The sequence below is a fragment of the Mauremys reevesii genome, linkage group 8 (genome assembly GCF_016161935.1).
Source record: "Mauremys reevesii isolate NIE-2019 linkage group 8, ASM1616193v1, whole genome shotgun sequence".
In the NCBI taxonomy this organism is placed as follows: Eukaryota; Metazoa; Chordata; order Testudines; family Geoemydidae; genus Mauremys; species Mauremys reevesii.
Window position 1 is genome coordinate 78,392,331 of NC_052630.1, and position 17,587 is coordinate 78,409,917.

The window sequence follows — 17,587 nt, forward strand, 5'->3', positions numbered from 1 at the left end:
AATTGACCCCTGTGAAAGGGATCAGCACAAGGCCTATGCACCATGAAAGTCCCACTTAAGCACCCAAAATAGGGGTCATGCGCTGGCTCACTGCTTGGGGATGAATTTCACTGTTAAGTGTGAGAAGAACATAGTAGCCATCCAAGTTGTGCTTCATCTCTGAGTGCCTGCTATGGTTCTAGTTTCTTTGTTCAGTTACACTAATAAAAACACTCATGGAACCAATGCATAAAATGATCCTTTTCATGACCAGATATGAGTCCAGCTCTGCTGTTTTAATACATCTGCACAATGGATAAAATGTATCTGCATCCCCAGTGACTAATTAAATCCCATTGGGATTTGAACACACAAGTTGGGTATACTTTGCATACATTAGTACTGCCTCTCAATTTCTTTTTAAGTAAAAAGATTTTTTGTCATTCAATAGTTAATCTGACTGAATGTATTTCTCCCTCTTTATTATTGTGGAGAGAAGATAGATGTCCATAATTAAGGTTGGAGTTATCCTTTTATTATATATACAGTTTTCACCTATGCTAAATCAATCCACCAGAAATTTCAGAATCATAATTTTATGCTAGGATGTGTTTGTATTACCTCCCCCCTCCCCCCCCGGAAATGTTGAGGTAAATTGGAAAAAATGTTGGAAAGATGCAACAAAGGTATGAAAAAGGAAATGATCTTGCTTCCTGAACAATTTTCTAGCTTGTTGCTTTTTTTTTCATGTCATAATAAAGTTAAGAAACTCATAATGAACGTTAATCTGTTGGTCTTAGTAAGGACTGCTGCTTTTGATTGTTTAAGAGGGAGGTCAGGATGGCGGTGGAAACATCTATTAAAAGCAGATCTGATCATAATCTCCAGAGCTCACAAAATAAAGTGTGCATGGCCCCAGTGTGGATGGCTAAAGGGGATGAACAGTACACAGGAAACTGCATGGGGAGAACAAGAGGCCAGGACCAAGAAGCAGGGGTCCAGTCTGAGGACTGCAAAGGAAGAAGCACATGTTTAGTGGCAGACAGCCTAAGAAGGAGCAGTCTTCATCCCTACTCAGCTTGCAAGCTTTATGACAGTGGTTCTCAACCTATTTATCATTATGGACCTCAGGTTGAGAACCACAATGCCCTCCCTGCAATCCTCCCACAGATCCCTATGCCTAGCGCCCCCTGTCCAGCGACCCCTCCACAGAGTAGGGCCAGGAGTGGAGCCCTAGGTGTGGGCTGGGCAGCCAGGACCCCGCCCCCCTGCTGCCTTTCACCACTCTGTAGAACTGGGTTCTATTCCCATGTTTGCCACTGGCCTGCGAGGTGACCTTCGGCAAGTCACCTCACTTCTGTGTCTGTTTTCTCACGCGTAAAATGGGGATAATGATACTGACCTCCCTTGTAAAACACGTACAGATCTACTGAGCTGATGAAAAGCACTCGGTGAGAGCCGTAGGTTACTACCATTACGTTACTCTTGTTAACATAAGAACATAAGAACGTAAGAAAGGCCGTACCGGGTCAGACCAAAGGTCCATCTAGCCCAGTATCTGTCTACCGACAGTGGCCAATGCCAGGTGCCCCTGAGGGAGTGAACCTAACAGGCAATGATCAAGTGATCTCTCTCCTGCCATCCATCTCCATCCTCTGACGAACAGAGGCTAGGGACACCATTCTTACCCATCCTGGCTAATAGCCATTTATGGACTTAGCCACCATGAATTTATCCAGTCCCCTTTTAAACATTGTTATAGTCCTAGCCTTCTCAACCTCCTCAGGTAAGGAGTTCCACAAGTTGACTGTGCGCTGCGTGAAGAAGAACTTCCTTTTATTTGTTTTAAACCTGCTGCCTATTAATTTCATTTGGTGACCCCTAGTTCTTGTATTATGGGAATAAGTAAATAACTTTTCCTTATCCACTTTCTCAACATCACTCATGATTTTATATACCTCTATCATGTCCCCCCCTTAGTCCCCTTGTTGATGGAGAGATTGTATATCTAGTATTTAAACTGAAGTCTTTACAACAAGCCAGAAGATTACTTCTGGTTTCTTTAAGTGCAGTCACTGGAAAAAGACACCTCTTCACCAAAAAGCCCATACATTCTGTGCAATTGTTTGACGCAGTTACCCAAAAGAATGCAGATCACAAACCTTAAATCATGGTCATACCGCGCGACTTAGCATGGAAACACAAGTTGAAATTTTCCAAATGGGGCAGGAGATTTAGCTATACATCTTCCATTACTTTTAATGAAAGGTGTTTGACTAAATCCTTTGCAACTGCTTAAAAAATCTCAGCCATACCCACTTTGTATGTGGGGCCACCAACCTCTTAAGGGCTGCATCAAAAATGAGGTCATTTCACCTACCAGAGATTTAAAGTGGTGGGGGAACTGCATTTAATAGATACATGTACAAAATTTAACTTGAGCCGAAATCTCTTTCATCAGAATGTCTCCATTTTACATACAAGATGCAATAAGTGTGCATAGTGGCAGATGGGAGTGGGAGGTTGTTTGGGTAACTGCTTTTTCATACTTTCTAATATCTTGAGTTTTCTTAAAGTGTAACGTTAAAGTTGATTTTTCAGGCTTGGAAGGCACTTATATGGCTATAAGTATCACTTTGTCTGGAAGTAAGGGTGACTATCTGTGTCTCTTCTGAGTTGTTGTTGTTGTTATTATTTTATTAATGATAGCACTTCCCTCTGTGCTTCTTGCTCTTGCCAGCACCACGTCAAGACTTGACCATAACTTGGTGTTCTCTGTTGTTCTTGCATCTTTTATTTTCTTGTATTCCCACTAATTTGTATTTATTGCTTCCTCTTTCCCCATCCAATTGTCCTGATCTTTTTAAATAGCAGTTTAATGATACTATTGATGTTAATCCTTTAGTGGTCACTCTTTGTAATTATTTTTTTTAATCTAAAGCTAATTTGTTCACTATGTTTCTTTGAATTCTGTCTGTTGGTTACCTGCTCAGTTCCATTTTACGCATACCTGTGTATCTCTTTCCTTCCATTTCTAAATCAGACTTGTAATCTGAAGGAGTGATTCTCTACTAAACTGAAGCATGCCGCCTCCAGTTATTTCTTTAAACTTCCACTCTGTATAGGCTGCCTCTTCATAGCTGCTTTCTGATTGGGGCAGGGAGAGGCCTGGTTCAAACTTGCAGATCTTTTTCACAACCAAAAAAGTGTGCAAAATGTTTCTTCCTCTCCACCCTCACCATTTTTTCCCTCCAATTTTTTTTGTCTGCTTCTACTCGTGGCACTTGCTCTTGCTCTATTGTGTCTGTCTCCAACTGTTGTTTGTTTAGACTGCCCTTCATCAGGATGCTGAATCAATTGCTTTGGACCACTACCATCATTCTGGATGCTTTTCTGCCATCTTGTGGATCTCTTACTGTGGTTCGGTTCCGTGGAACTGGTGATCTGGGAGAAGGGAGCAAAGCAGTAGAAAGAATTTGAAAAATAGCTTTATGAAGAATAAATTAGGGCCTGCTGTGCCCAGGGGTTTGTCTTACGTGGCCAAAAAGCACCAAGAGCTTGCTCCAAAGCCCCAGTGACAGCAATGGGCTTTGTACCACACCCTTAGATGGGGTGGGGGTGATTCTTATAGAAAACCGTAAACTATATAGAACTCTACCTTAACTTGCACTCCGTGCAGTCCTACCCTGGTCAGGAGGCTTTCAGGGAGAGTAAGGCAATTCCAGATTGATTTACTTCTAAAAATTAAACCACATCCACTGTGTGTTTGTTCCAAGAGGCCACATTTGTAGAGCCTGATGTACAAATTCCTCAAATATGGAAATTCATACAGATCTAAGCTCCACAGCCGAATAATTTTAAGACAGAGGTTCCCTAGTTCAGAAACACACTTCAGTGAGTACATAGGTTTTATTATTTTCTTTCTTGCAGCATCTATGAGGCAGGCCCCCAGCCATCCAGACTCTTGTTTTTCTGCCATGACCCAGATGTTCTGTTGCAAAACTACTCCTGGATCCTAATTCTACTGATCACATACAGCAGTCCCATAGGAATAGAGTTAGTCTAGGCTGGGGGAATGTGTTTTATGTGTGCACGGGTGTGTGCAGGCATGTGTTTGCATGCACACTCTGTTACACTGTTTAAAATGAATATTTTTCTTGTTTCTCCTTAGAAATTTTTCAGTCAGGCTTAAAGGAACAGTTGTTGGACCAGCACTTTCTCTGTGTCCTTTTCCTTCGCCATGCTCTTGGCAGGGAGCCATTTCCTTTGGCTGGACCTAATCAGAAACCAAGACAAAAGGGAAAGGAAGCCCTGATATGTTGTGGCAATTCACTGAGCCAGTTTTATGGAGAATGCGGGACATGATACTGTGATATAATACATAGAGCGCAGGACATTACACAATGGATTAAACTAAAAATGCTGAGAAATGCAATTTGAATGGGGCATTTTTTAAAACAAGGTAAAACAACCTATAATTCTTGGAGAAATATGACAATCCAGAATCCTTGGGAACTATAACATAGTGACTGAGTACTAACTGCACTTTGGCTCTGGGCCCACTCTCTTATGCCAGTCTATATTGGTGTAGCTCTAGTGAAATTACTCTAGCATAATACAAATGTAACAGACTGGAAAATCGGCTCAGTTTATTCATTTTAAGGGAAGACCTATATCTAATGTGAAATACTGTATGGTACAATGTATTAATTTTCATGATCCTGAGCACCCATCTGTTTGAAAACCCTATGACTGTAACCTTAAGTCTTGTGAAGCTCCCATAGATTCTTAGGGTCTTATCTAGCAAACACTACTGGGTTATAATGCTTAATCCCATGAGTAGTCCTGCTGTAGTCACTCATGGTAGTAAGCACTACAGGAAATGGCACCAGGCCCTTCATTTAATAGAGATGATTGATGTATGGATAATTTTGATAGGTTGCTGGAATTTTCTTGTGCTAAAACATTATTTGTGAAAGTTGATGATATATCTGATAAGGAGGTTATAGTCTGTTCGTGATGAGCAAACTGACATATAATGTATTAGGTCTGATGGGAGTACTGTGTTAGTCCCCTGTCCTGAGGGGAGACTATATCCCTAAACGTGGGACATCATCGTATTGTTCTATTTTCTTATTTCCTATTCTAATCTTCTCCAGATGAGTGGAATTGTATCCCTTTTTGCTTGACAGCCAAAGACAAACACCAAGCTGTCTACAAGACAGAGTGCCATTTTATTCCTCTGTCGAAATTCCTGATGAGATGGGAAAAACATCAGGAAACACTCAAGAGAAGACCTCCTGAACCTTCCAATTATTCTTGTTGGCATCTTTAGATAGATAAGGTATTTTTTTTTTTACAATAATTTCCTTTTTGGGGGACTATTAACAGTTTTTCATGCTATAAAAATGCTTTGTTTTATTTAATTGCCAGGTGGTCAAAGCTTGGAATTTACAATATTTCTGATTTAAATGAAATTTCTTTCCAGAATGTTGCATTTTTCTCCAGTGCAATCTTAGAATTTAAAGCAATATGTACAGTGCTTAAAATAGCTATTTAAAAAGTATATGTATGATTGTTTAAAGCTTAAACCAACTTTATTCCCAGACTCATATTATGTATCCTTTTTATCATGCTGCTACTGTACACTTGTGGCAACACATCTTAGAATATTACTTATGGTTTGTTCCATTCAGTACACCTATCATGCACATTATTCAAAATGTAAAACTATTAAAGAACTTGTATTCAAATATGCCTTTTCGAAAGTATTGAATTGACAGTGTTAGTTGGATTCAAACAAAGACTTCTAAAGACAAGTAACTTTTATTTTCAGACACCATTTTCTCTTCCTGTTACTTATACAGATGCAGTGTTTGACCAAGAGAAGTGTTACATTATCCTTAGCAGGGTAAATATCTACTGTGGTTGCTTTTCTAATTTCCATGGCCATCTTTTTCTTTTTATAGACAAAAGTAATGTCACTGTTTAAGGCAGGGCTGGTGCAACCATTTAGGTGACCTAGGTGGTCGCCTAGGGCTCTAGGATTTGGGGAGCGCCATTTTCTTCGGCAGCAACCACGGCGGCCAGATCTTCGGCCGCCCTGGTTGCCGTCGGCATTTAGGCGGAGGGAGCTGGGGCACGGGAGAGCGGGGAGGGCTGCCTGCAGCAAGTAAGGGTGGGGGGCAGCATGCAGGGGAACTCCCCGCCCCCGCTCACCCCTGCCGCGCCTCCTCCCTGAGCATGCCGTGGCTGCTTCACTTTTCTTGCCTACTAGGCTTGCGGCACCTAAGCTGATTGGCGCCGCAAGCCTGGGAGGTGGGAGAAGTGAAGCAGCGACAGCGTGCTCGGGGTGCTCATGCTCGTGTGTGGAGCAGGGGTAAGCTGGGGCGGGGATGCCTCAGGGCGGAGGGTGGGGATGGGGAGCTGCTGCAGGGGAAGCTGCCATGGGGTGTGTGTGGGGGGGGCTCAGGGCTGGGGCTTGGGGACGGGGGAGGGTGCAAGGTGGAAGTTTCTCCTAGGGCGCGAAACATCCTTGCACCAGTCCTGGTTTAAGGGAAGAAGACCCTTTTAGCTTCTCTTCTGAGTGCTGTGATATTTGTGGAAGATGCTTCCCTCCATCTTGTATATCTCTGTAAATTTAAGCCTTGTGCTATATAAATATGATAACTGAATATACCTACAGCATGTGAAAACCAAACTTTGCCTCCATTTCTTTGCCTCCCTCTTTAGACTAGTTGCATTCAGGATCACTACCACCTACTACAAAAATGTTGTACAGAAATGTATTCTTCAGAATGCAGGAAGTTTGGGCATCTGTTTTGGGTGGGTTTGCTTGATAATTGGGTAAAAAATATTCCAGTGTTAACCTAAGAGAGCAATTTAAAGGAATGGAAAATAGTGTGTATATTCACATGCACAGTGACAAAACTAAATATGTACAGTACACAGTTTGGAGCCTAATAAGTCCAAGTCCCGCTGAATTGGTTCTTGACAGTTATGAATGGTGGGCTAGCTGCATTAAAGCAGTGAGAAAGCTAACAGCAGGTTTGAAAACTGGGTTTGAATAAATCATCAACCAAACACATAACCGCATTGTAACAGTAGGCCAAAACCTATGCAGCCATGTGATTGCTAGTTGCCAGGAGACCATGAATCTTGGCATTCTAAAAATATTGAAAGAATTTTAGCAATTTGAAGTTTACTGAACTCTTTAAAAAAATCTAATCTATTTAAATACATTAAAATATAGCTAGTTTGGTAAACTGCATATAAAGTTGTAATACTGAATCAGCTTCTATTGTACAGTGGTCAGTGTCTTCTGTATCTTTTTACTACATTTAAAAATTAGTATATATATATATATATTTACAATATTAAAATGTAATGTTTTAGTATCACTTGAATATTTGCGCAAAATGTTGCACACTTAAGTCTCCATCCTGCAATCACTTACTCACAAAAATAACATTATGCTTGTTAGTAGTCCCATTGACTTCACAGGTTCTACTCACATGTTTAAAGTTAATCACATGCATGAGTGGCTGCAACATAAGGGTCTAATATCCTTTCTGAGATTACATCACTTCCAAAATACAGTTATCAAATGAATATCAGAATTAGAAGCACTATAAGTTGTTTTTAATTTTTTTGCTAAAACAGTTCCTACAATAAGTTAATTTAAATGTGTATATGTAAATAGTGGACCTGATCAACAGCTGAGTCTCCAATTGGTCTCTCATTTTGTTGATGAAATTTTGACTTGAATTGCAGGCACAAGTAGTAGCAGTGAAACATTCACCTACCTGACTTCTTGTAGGCACAAATAAGCAGGGAGCAGGAAATTTCTATACAGGCTGCTCATCCTGCTCTGCTCATGAGGCATCCATTTTCAAAGAAGCAGCATGTTACTTCACAGCTAGCACATGCTACAATTCAGGATAATCAGCCAGCTGAGAGATCATTCATAACCCCTTCCAGCCACAGGGCTCTAGTTAGAAGGGTAGATCTGAGTTCAGTTTCCTTCTTGGCTATAGATTTCATGTGTGACCTTGGGCCACTTAATCTCTCGCTGGCTGAGTTCCTCATCTGTAAAATGGGAATAAGAATACCTCCCTACGTCATAAGAGTATTGGAAGGGCAAATCATTCAATGATTATAAGGCTATCTGATATTCTGGTGGTAACCATATGAGTAGATAGGTGGATAATGCAGCAGGCTTAGATTAAAAGTAGTAGCAGGAGAAAGCCTCAACATCTGATGAGCCAATCAAGTGGACATTCGTATTATGTCTTAAGTAGATATAACAAATACACCAATTATATTCTTTTTGTAAACTAGCTACAGATTTAAGTATTTCTTTAATATAGTATTTTTTTATATGGGAAATTCAGTCAACTGAGACTTTCCTTTTCAGAACACTTTAGCTTGCATAAAATAGCTGCATAATAATAATAATAAAACACAAGCCAAAATTTGGGAGAGAGAAATAGAGAGAGTGAAACTAAGGGCAAGTGAAGAACAGTCAGTATCCAGCAACAGCAGCAAAACAGTTTCAATTTTCTGGATTATTAATTCAAATTCACATGCACATGCCAGTTAAAATTAAAGACCTTTTTTTACTGCTCTAGTTTAAATTAAAGATTATATTCTGCTCCACAAGTCTGAATTAAATAGCTTATTTTGCACACCAAGCTCTCATTTTAAAACTAATAAAGAAAAGACATAGCATGTACGTGCAAGTTTGAGACAGGAAGGGTCTAAATTACTACACCTGTTTCACTTGGGAGCTACTTTATTAGTGTTACAAAACTTGGCTTTCAATTTGGCAGTCAGAAGAACATTTAGAACAAGCATTTCTTTGTTTTGACAGAAAGCCTGTGGTAAATGAATGACGTTGGAGCTAGGTGTGAAATGTGAAGGTACAAAATTAACTGGTAGGATAATTACTGTTCTAATTCTGCATAAACATGCGTTTTGAAAATCATTAATAGTTCAGGGAAATAATGTTAGTGATTAAATAAGGTGGTTTGCATCACTGAGCACAACTAAGCTGCTTTAATTACATTTGAAAGCAAGGGAAAGCAGCTAATTAAAATTAGCAGAGGGTTCCTGAATGTCCAGCACTGCACTGTTGGCCTGACCTGTTTAATTGTGTATTTGTTAATGTCTTCATGTCCTCCTCTTCTGCATTTAACAAAATTATTAAAGAAACTTAAAAGTCATCGTCATTCAAAAGTCATAACTTTTCTTCAGTCACATACACATGTCGCTCACATCTGTAGACTAGAAAAATGGTACTTTGCACCATCACCAATTTCAGTGTTTTGCAACTGTGTTTATTTTAAAAACCTTTTGAATACCAAGTTGGTTAAAATATAGCTAATAAATGTAACAGTAATATATTGAAAATACGGGGCAAAAATAGTATATACATTAAATTGATCCTTTATAATAGCTCAAACTTGTTCAGTAAAAGCTGCACTGACTTGGTTACCTGCAATAGGTAGCCTTGTTTTAAAAAAGATAAAACATATTAATGCATCCCAAGGTTTCCTATATACTTTTATTTGACCTTTAGGGTACGTCCACACTACCTGCTGGATCGGCAGGTAGCGATCGATCTATTGGGGATTGATTTATAGTGTCTCATCTAGACAGGATAAATCAATCCCCGAACGCGCACCCCGTCAACTCCGGAACTCCACCAGGGCGAGCGGTGGTAGCGGAGTCGACGGGGGAGCCGTGGCCTTCAATCCCGCGCCATGAGGATGGGAGGTAAGTCGAAATAAGATACGTCAACTTCAGCTATGCTAAACTTGTAGCTGAAGTTGCGTATCTTACATCGACCCCGCCTCTTCCCCCCACCCCCCAGTGTAGACCAGGCCTTAGTTAAAGGTGCTGTCTAATAGGCAGTCAACTTTTCCCCCCCTATTACCATGAGTGACCAGTTAAGATAGGTTTCATTTTATTAGCATACAGACATGTAAAGATAGTTGGTTTATATTCTATACATTTTTAACAAATGCACAATATAATACAATGAAGACAACTAAAAATAGATTGAAATGCTAATTTATATTTAGGTATAATCAAGTCAAGTTAAAGCAGACGCGATGTTTTCCACATTGATTCAGTATTTATACTGAACCTCTGATGTGAGACTCAGATGAATAATAATTTACATACATATACATTTTAAACAGAAAAAATTGGTGAAAAATATAAAGTTCTATATGGAACGATAGCAGATCCTAAGAAAAGCATCTTAAGTCATGGGAATTATGCTTATGAAACTGATAAGCAATTAAAGCAAGAAGTTAAATTTAACTCCATGAATAGTACAGAATATTCAGCAGATGATACATACATTATTTTATAGGTGCACATCTTTGTGAACCTATAGTGTGTCAGGCACTGCCCCCTGGCAGTAAGGCCTAGTGGTTGGAGCAGAGGTTGACTCCGGACATAGGGTCGGGATTGGGCCAATGGTGGCACTGGAATCAAGATCTGGGGACAGCCCAGGGTCAGAACAGAGATCACTGTCTGTAGACAAGCTGAAATCAGTAATGTAGTCAGAGTCCAGGTGCAAGCCAAGTCACTACCATAGCCAGGATCCAGGTCCAGGCAGAAGACTGAAGTCGGGTAGTCAGAATCTGGGGGCCTGGGGAGGCTCTGGAAAAGGAGGCCAGGCTGGAGTGGGTCAGTAACAGGGCTGGAGCAAGGTCAGAGTATGGCAGGAACAGTGCTCAGGCTAGGCTAGGCAGGGACAGGATCAAGAGCAGGCTGGGAGTCTTGAGAGTCTGATACACTCTGAGGCTGCAGGAGGATTCCTTCCTGGGTAGTGCTGTTGCACACACTAATCTGCAGCTCTAGAGAGAGTAGGGAAATACCTGGGCCTGGGAGGTCATCTGACCCAGACTCTGTTCTAGGATAGGCTGCTGCCGCATGCCTGAAGGCTGAGTCACGGAAGGCTCTGTGGGAAGAATATGGGCAGATCTACACTTAAAATACTGCATTGGCGCAGCTGCACTGCCACAGCACTTTAATGAAGATGATTTAAGCTGACAGGAGAGAGCGTCTCACATTGGGGTAGTTAATCCACCTCTGTGAGAGGCAGAAGCTATGTTGGTGGGAGACCTCCCACCAACATCGAGCTGTCTACACACCAGCACTTAGGTCACGATGTAGTTATACCAATGTAATTCTGTAGTGCAGACCAAAGCTAAGTCAGTGCATGCCCGAATGGTGATTCACTGCATCTTATTTGGAGGGGAATCTGAGCACGCAGCCCTGGTTTGGCTCTGGGTTTACCCCACACACAGCCTCTGTTCTTGGTTATGAGAGTGGAAATTAGGAGTCAGTTCATTCGTTGATTTCAATGGTGTTTTACCTGCTTTACACTGCTGTGCAGTATCTGATCAAAATTTTGGCCCAGAGTACGCAACAACATTCAAACTTATTTCTGTTACAGACATAAAGGGTTTTGTGCTTTGTTAACCTCTTAAAATGTTAGCATTCAATATCTGAAAACATCAAAGGTAGCGAAAATATCTAGTAGTGTTTTATAAATAACAAAAATCCACCAGTGCTTTTAAAAATCTGCCTGTTAACTTTTACAAAAGCAAACAAACACAAAAAAGAAATGAAAAGAAGCTAGCAGATTGAATAAACAACTAAGTAAGTCTTATAAGGAATTCTCATTGCCATAACATCCATCTTGCATCGTCAAGGGGTACATGATGACAACTCAGTAATCAATGAGATATAATCAATGGTGGAATTGCCTTGTGTCGTAGCAATAGGTATAAATAGACCTTTACCTCGATATAACGCAACCCGATATAACACGGTAAAGCCATGCTCCGGGAGGACGGGGCTGCGCACTCCAATGGATCAAAGCAAGTTCAATATAATGCGGTTTCACCTTTAACGCGGTAAGATTTTTTGGCTCCCGAGGACAGCGTTATATCAAGGTAGAGGGTAAAAGTTTGGTGTGTGTTTGTTTTTTGTTTTCAGTTGCAAGCTCATATTTCCTTGGGCCATTTGTTTGGTTGTGGCCATTGAAATCATGACTCAAATCTTTCATTAACCTTTCTCTAATTTACAATCTTATTTTAATATCAGTAAAAGTATAAAAGCCACAAAAATGCTCTATTAAGTAGAGAAATACCTAAGTTACCAGACATTCATTTTTTTAAGTGGGAAAATAAGGGTTTGTGGTTTTCAATACCATTTTATGCTGTTACCACTTTTATTTGTTTAATGAATTTGGGGGGAGACACATACTAGATTGTTCTGTAACATGAATACCTACGTACAACCAATCAGAAAATGATTCCTTTTTCTGACGTCATGATATGTAATGCTGGTTTACATCATATCGATATGATGTAAAACAATGTGTCAAGTATCAGGGGGTAGCCATGTTAGTCCGTATCCACAAAAACAACAAGGAGTCCAGTGGCACCTTAAAGACAAACAGATTTATTTGGGCATAAGCTTTCGTGGGTAAAAAAACCCTTTGTAAAACGATGTGGTCTTAGCCTAATATGAAGTGCAACAGTACTGTGGATATATATTAAAACAATGTGTTTGTAGTGCAGATACCAGTTGTGAACTGGTCATGCTTTGGTGGGTAAAGGCAACCCAGAAATTGGACATTCTTTCAAAACACACAAATAATCTGGGCATTTAGTGACTTGATGCTGGAACATCTAATGTTAACAAAGATTGACGAATTTGCTTTTTTTGGTACATTCCTTTTCACCCATTCTTCATCTGTTTTTGTCTCTTTAGATTGAATGCTTTGGAGGCATGACCTATGTCTTTCTCTGTTTTTTAAGCACTCAGGTCACTATGTCAATCTAAATAATATCTATGAATGGTATGTCTGTGGCCCTATTGTTGTAAGTTTGTGGTAGAGCAGATACTTGAGCTATCATGACTGTAAAATGGAGGTGGCAGGAAGAAATGGTTTGTATTTTGTGTAGTTAAAAAGCCATCTTTCAATATCAAAATTTACCAAGAATGTATAAATAGTTCCTACGATTTATTAAAAATAAGATTAATTCACATAACATCTAAAATACTCTGACTTAATAAAGATGAATAAAAACATGAGTATCTTGTGGAACATTCCAAAAGAGAGACGTGAGAGCTTCTTAGTAATGAGTGTGATATGATTAATTGTGGCATTTCACTTCATTATGGCGATAGGGATAAATAAGAATGTGTTGAGGGAGTTTAATTGTTAAAGCTGCCATCTCTCTTGCCCCTTGGCTTCACTGTGGTCATTACAATCAAGACTGAAACCTTTCATTAACCTTTCTCTATTTAATTCAATCTTTTGAGTTTATAGCAGAATCCAAGATTCACAAAATACATGGGCCATTTTATACAGACAAGAACTTCACCTTCCTGTCTTTGCACAGCTGGTAAAAAAGGTACAATACTTCCTTGCTTGATAACAGTATGAATTGTTTAATTTCCTGATTGCTTTTACTTATATTAGGCCTGATTCTTCATACATAACAACATGAAATGGTGTAAAACATCTAACCAAACTGGACTGTCTACATCCACCATTAGGACCTGAGTAATAATGCCTGCTGCAAAGACCCTCATATCTCACTGGAAAAAGTAAACAAATCCAGAACACCCTCACTAGGGCAACAGATCAGTAACAAAAAGGGTTGGAGATGGAGCTTGCCATCAGCACCTATCAATCTAGACCAACCATTCAGTGGGAGGCACTACAATTGACAATGGAAGTCTGTGCCAATATATGGCAGCCAAACACTTGCTCCTTCTGTCTGTCTGTCCTATCTCGGGGACTCTCTTTCTGCCCTGCCACCCCCACCAACATGATACAGTTCTGCGGCGATCTGGAAGCCTACTTTCGCCGTCTCCGACTCAAAGAATACTTCCAGGACAACACTGAACAGCGCACTGATACACAGTTACCCTCCCACCAACAGCACAAGAAGAAGAACTCCACATGGACTCCTCCTGAGGGTCGAAATGACAGTTTGGACCTATACATTGAATGCTTCCGCCGACGTGCAAAGGCAGAAATTGTGGAAAAACAACATCGCTTGCCTCACAACCTAAGTCGTGCAGAACGCAATGCCATCCACAGCCTCAGAAACCATCCTGACATTATAATCAAAGAGGCTGATAAAGGAGGTGCTGTTGTCATCATGAACAGGTCTGACTACCAAAAGGAGGCCATCAGACAACTCTCCAATACCAAATTTTACAAGCTACTTCCCTCAGATCCCACTGAGGAATACACTAAGAAACTGCACCATCTACTCAGGACACTCCCTACACTAACACCGGAACAAATCAACATACCCTTAGAACCTCGACCAGGGTTATTCTATCTACTACCCAAGATCCACAAACCTGGTAATCCTGGACGCCCCATCATCTCTGGCATTGGAACTCTCACTGAAGGACTGTCTGGATATGTGGACTCCCTACTCAGAGCCTATGTTACCAGCACTCCCAGCTATCTCCGTGACACCACTGATTTCCTGAGGAAACTACAATGCATTGGTGACCTTCCAGAGAACACCATCCTAGCCACCATGGATGTAGAGGCTCTCTACACAAACATCCCACACACTGATGGAATACAAGCTGTCAGGAACAGTATCCCTGATGATGCCACAGCACAACTGGTTGCTGAGCTCTGTGCCTTTATCCTCACACACAACTATTTCAAATTTAATGACAATATATATCTCCAGATCAGTGGCACCGCTATGGGCACCCGCATGGCCCCACAATATGCCAATATTTTTATGGCTGATCTGGAACAACGCTTCCTCAGCTCCTGTCCACTCACACCCCTTCTCTACCTACGCTACATTGATGACATCTTCATCATCTGGACCCATGGGAAGGAGACTCTAGAAAAATTCCACCATGATTTCAACAGCTTCCACCCCTCCATCAACCTCAGCCTGGACCTATCTACACGGGAGGTCCACTTCCTAGACACCACGGTGCAAATAAGTGGTGGTCACATTAACACCACCCTATACCGAAAACCTACCGACCGCTATGCCTACCTTCATGCCTCCAGCTTCCATCCCGGGCACACCACAAGATCCATTGTCTACAGCCAAGCACTGAGGTACAACCGTATCTGCTCTAACCCCGCAGACAGAGACCAACACTTAGAAAATCTCCACCAAGCATTCTCAAGACTACAGTACCCACATGAGGAAATAAGGAAACAGATCAACAGAGCCAGATGTGTACCCAGAAGCCTCCTACTGCAAGACAAGCCCAAGAAAGAAACCAACAGGACTCCACTGGCCATCACATACAGTCCCCAGCTCAAACCCTCCACCGCATCATCAGGGATCTACAACCCATCCTGGACAATGATCCCACACTTTCACAGGCCTTGGGTGGCAGGCCAGTCCTCGCCCACAGACAACCTGCCAACCTGAAGCATATTCTCACCAGCAACTGCACACGCACCATAGTAACTCTAGCTCAGGAACCAACCCATGCAACAAACCTCGATGCCAACTCTGCCCACATATCTACACCAGCAACACCATCACAGGACCTAACCAGATCAGCCACACCATCACCGGTTCATTCACCTGCACGTCCACCAATGTAATATATGCCATCATATGCCAGCAATGCCCCTCTGCTATGTACATCGGCCAAACTGGACAGTCTCTAAGGAAAAGGATAAATGGACACAAATCAGACATTAGGAATGGCAATATACAAAAACCTGTAGGAGAACACTTCAACCTCCCTGGCCACACAATAGCAGATTTTAAGGTGGCCATCCTCCAGCAAAAAAACTTTAGGACCAGACTCCAGAGAGAAACTGCTGAGCTCCAATTCATTTGCAAATTTAACACCATCAGTTTAGGACTAAACAAAGACTGTGAATGGCTTGCCAATTACAGAACCAGTTTCTCCTCCCTTGGTTTTCACACCTCAGCTGCTGGAACAGGGCCCCATCCTCCCTGAATGATCTCACCTCGTAATCTCTAGCCAGCATCTTGCTTGCTTATATATACACACCTGCCCCTTGAAATTTCCACTGCTTGCATCCGAAGAAGTGGGTATTCACCCACGAAAGCTCATGCTGCAAAACATCTGTTAGTCTATAAGGTGCCACAGGATTCTTTGCTGCTTCTACAGAACCAGACTAACACGGCTACCCCTCTGATACTTGACACCATGCAAGGCACTGCATTTAGCCGTATGGAGTGGAAATCCATCAACCTCATGAAGAAACTTGCACAAATACAGACGGATATCATCTTCCTTTCCAAATGTAAACGGATGGACATCATACCTAATGGACTAAAGGTAAAAAATCCACTGCTATCTACATACTACACAGACCACAGTGAGAGATTATGCCATACTCTATCTAAGAAACTGAGGAACCACCTGATCAGCATACTATACAGCAAACAGGAAAACATCAAAAAAGAGCTCTCCAACCTAGAGACTCTCATCAATAACCAAACTTCCATACAAACGGACTTCACTAAAATAAGACAGGAGATCTACATTACCCACTTCACCTCTCTAAAAAGGAAAAAGGACTGTAAGCTGTCTAAACTCCTACCTGCCACATGGGGCCACAACCGTGATACCCCTAACCCACCCAGCAATATCGTCAATCTATCCAGCCACACACTCAGCCCAGAAGAACAGTCTGTCCTATCTCGGGGACTCTCTTTCTGCCCTGCCACCCCCACCAACATGATACAGTTCTGCGGCGATCTGGAAGCCTACTTTCGCCGTCTCCGACTCAAAGAATACTTCCAGGACAACACTGAACAGCGCACTGATACACAGTTACCCTCCCACCAACAGCACAAGAAGAAGAACTCCACATGGACTCCTCCTGAGGGTCGAAATGACAGTTTGGACCTATACATTGAATGCTTCCGCCGACGTGCACAGGCAGAAATTGTGGAAAAACAACATCGCTTGCCTCACAACCTAAGTCGTGCAGAACGCAATGCCATCCACAGCCTCAGAAACCATCCTGACATTATAATCAAAGAGGCTGATAAAGGAGGTGCTGTTGTCATCATGAACAGGTCTGACTACCAAAAGGAGGCCATCAGACAACTCTCCAATACCAAATTTTACAAGCTACTTCCCTCAGATCCCACTGAGGAATACACTAAGAAACTGCACCATCTACTCAGGACACTCCCTACACTAACACCGGAACAAATCAACATACCCTTAGAACCTCGACCAGGGTTATTCTATCTACTACCCAAGATCCACAAACCTGGTAATCCTGGACGCCCCATCATCTCTGGCATTGGAACTCTCACTGAAGGACTGTCTGGATATGTGGACTCTACTCAGACCCTATGTTACCAGCACTCCCAGCTATCTCCGTGACACCACTGATTTCCTGAGGAAACTACAATGCATTGGTGACCTTCCAGAGAACACCATCCTAGCCACCATGGATGTAGAGGCTCTCTACACAAACATCCCACACACTGATGGAATACAAGCTGTCAGGAACAGTATCCCTGATGATGCCACAGCACAACTGGTTGCTGAGCTCTGTGCCTTTATCCTCACA

The 17,587-nt window shown here is 41.6% G+C and overlaps 2 long non-coding RNA genes across 2 annotated transcripts in view; one reads left to right on the forward strand and one right to left on the reverse strand.

Moving 5' to 3' along the window:
* Nucleotides 1-9,051, forward strand: part of LOC120370678 — a 55,144-nt gene extending 46,093 nt beyond the window's left edge. Inside the window, exons 5-6 of the long non-coding RNA XR_005583875.1 lie at nt 5,172-5,323; nt 8,852-9,051. This is a non-coding gene — a long non-coding RNA (uncharacterized LOC120370678). The remainder of the gene's footprint in view (nt 1-5,171; nt 5,324-8,851) is intronic.
* LOC120370679 overlaps nt 2,488-17,587 on the reverse strand; it is a 31,953-nt gene continuing 16,853 nt past the window's right edge. The window contains exon 3 of the long non-coding RNA XR_005583878.1: nt 2,488-3,423. This is a non-coding gene — a long non-coding RNA (uncharacterized LOC120370679). The remainder of the gene's footprint in view (nt 3,424-17,587) is intronic.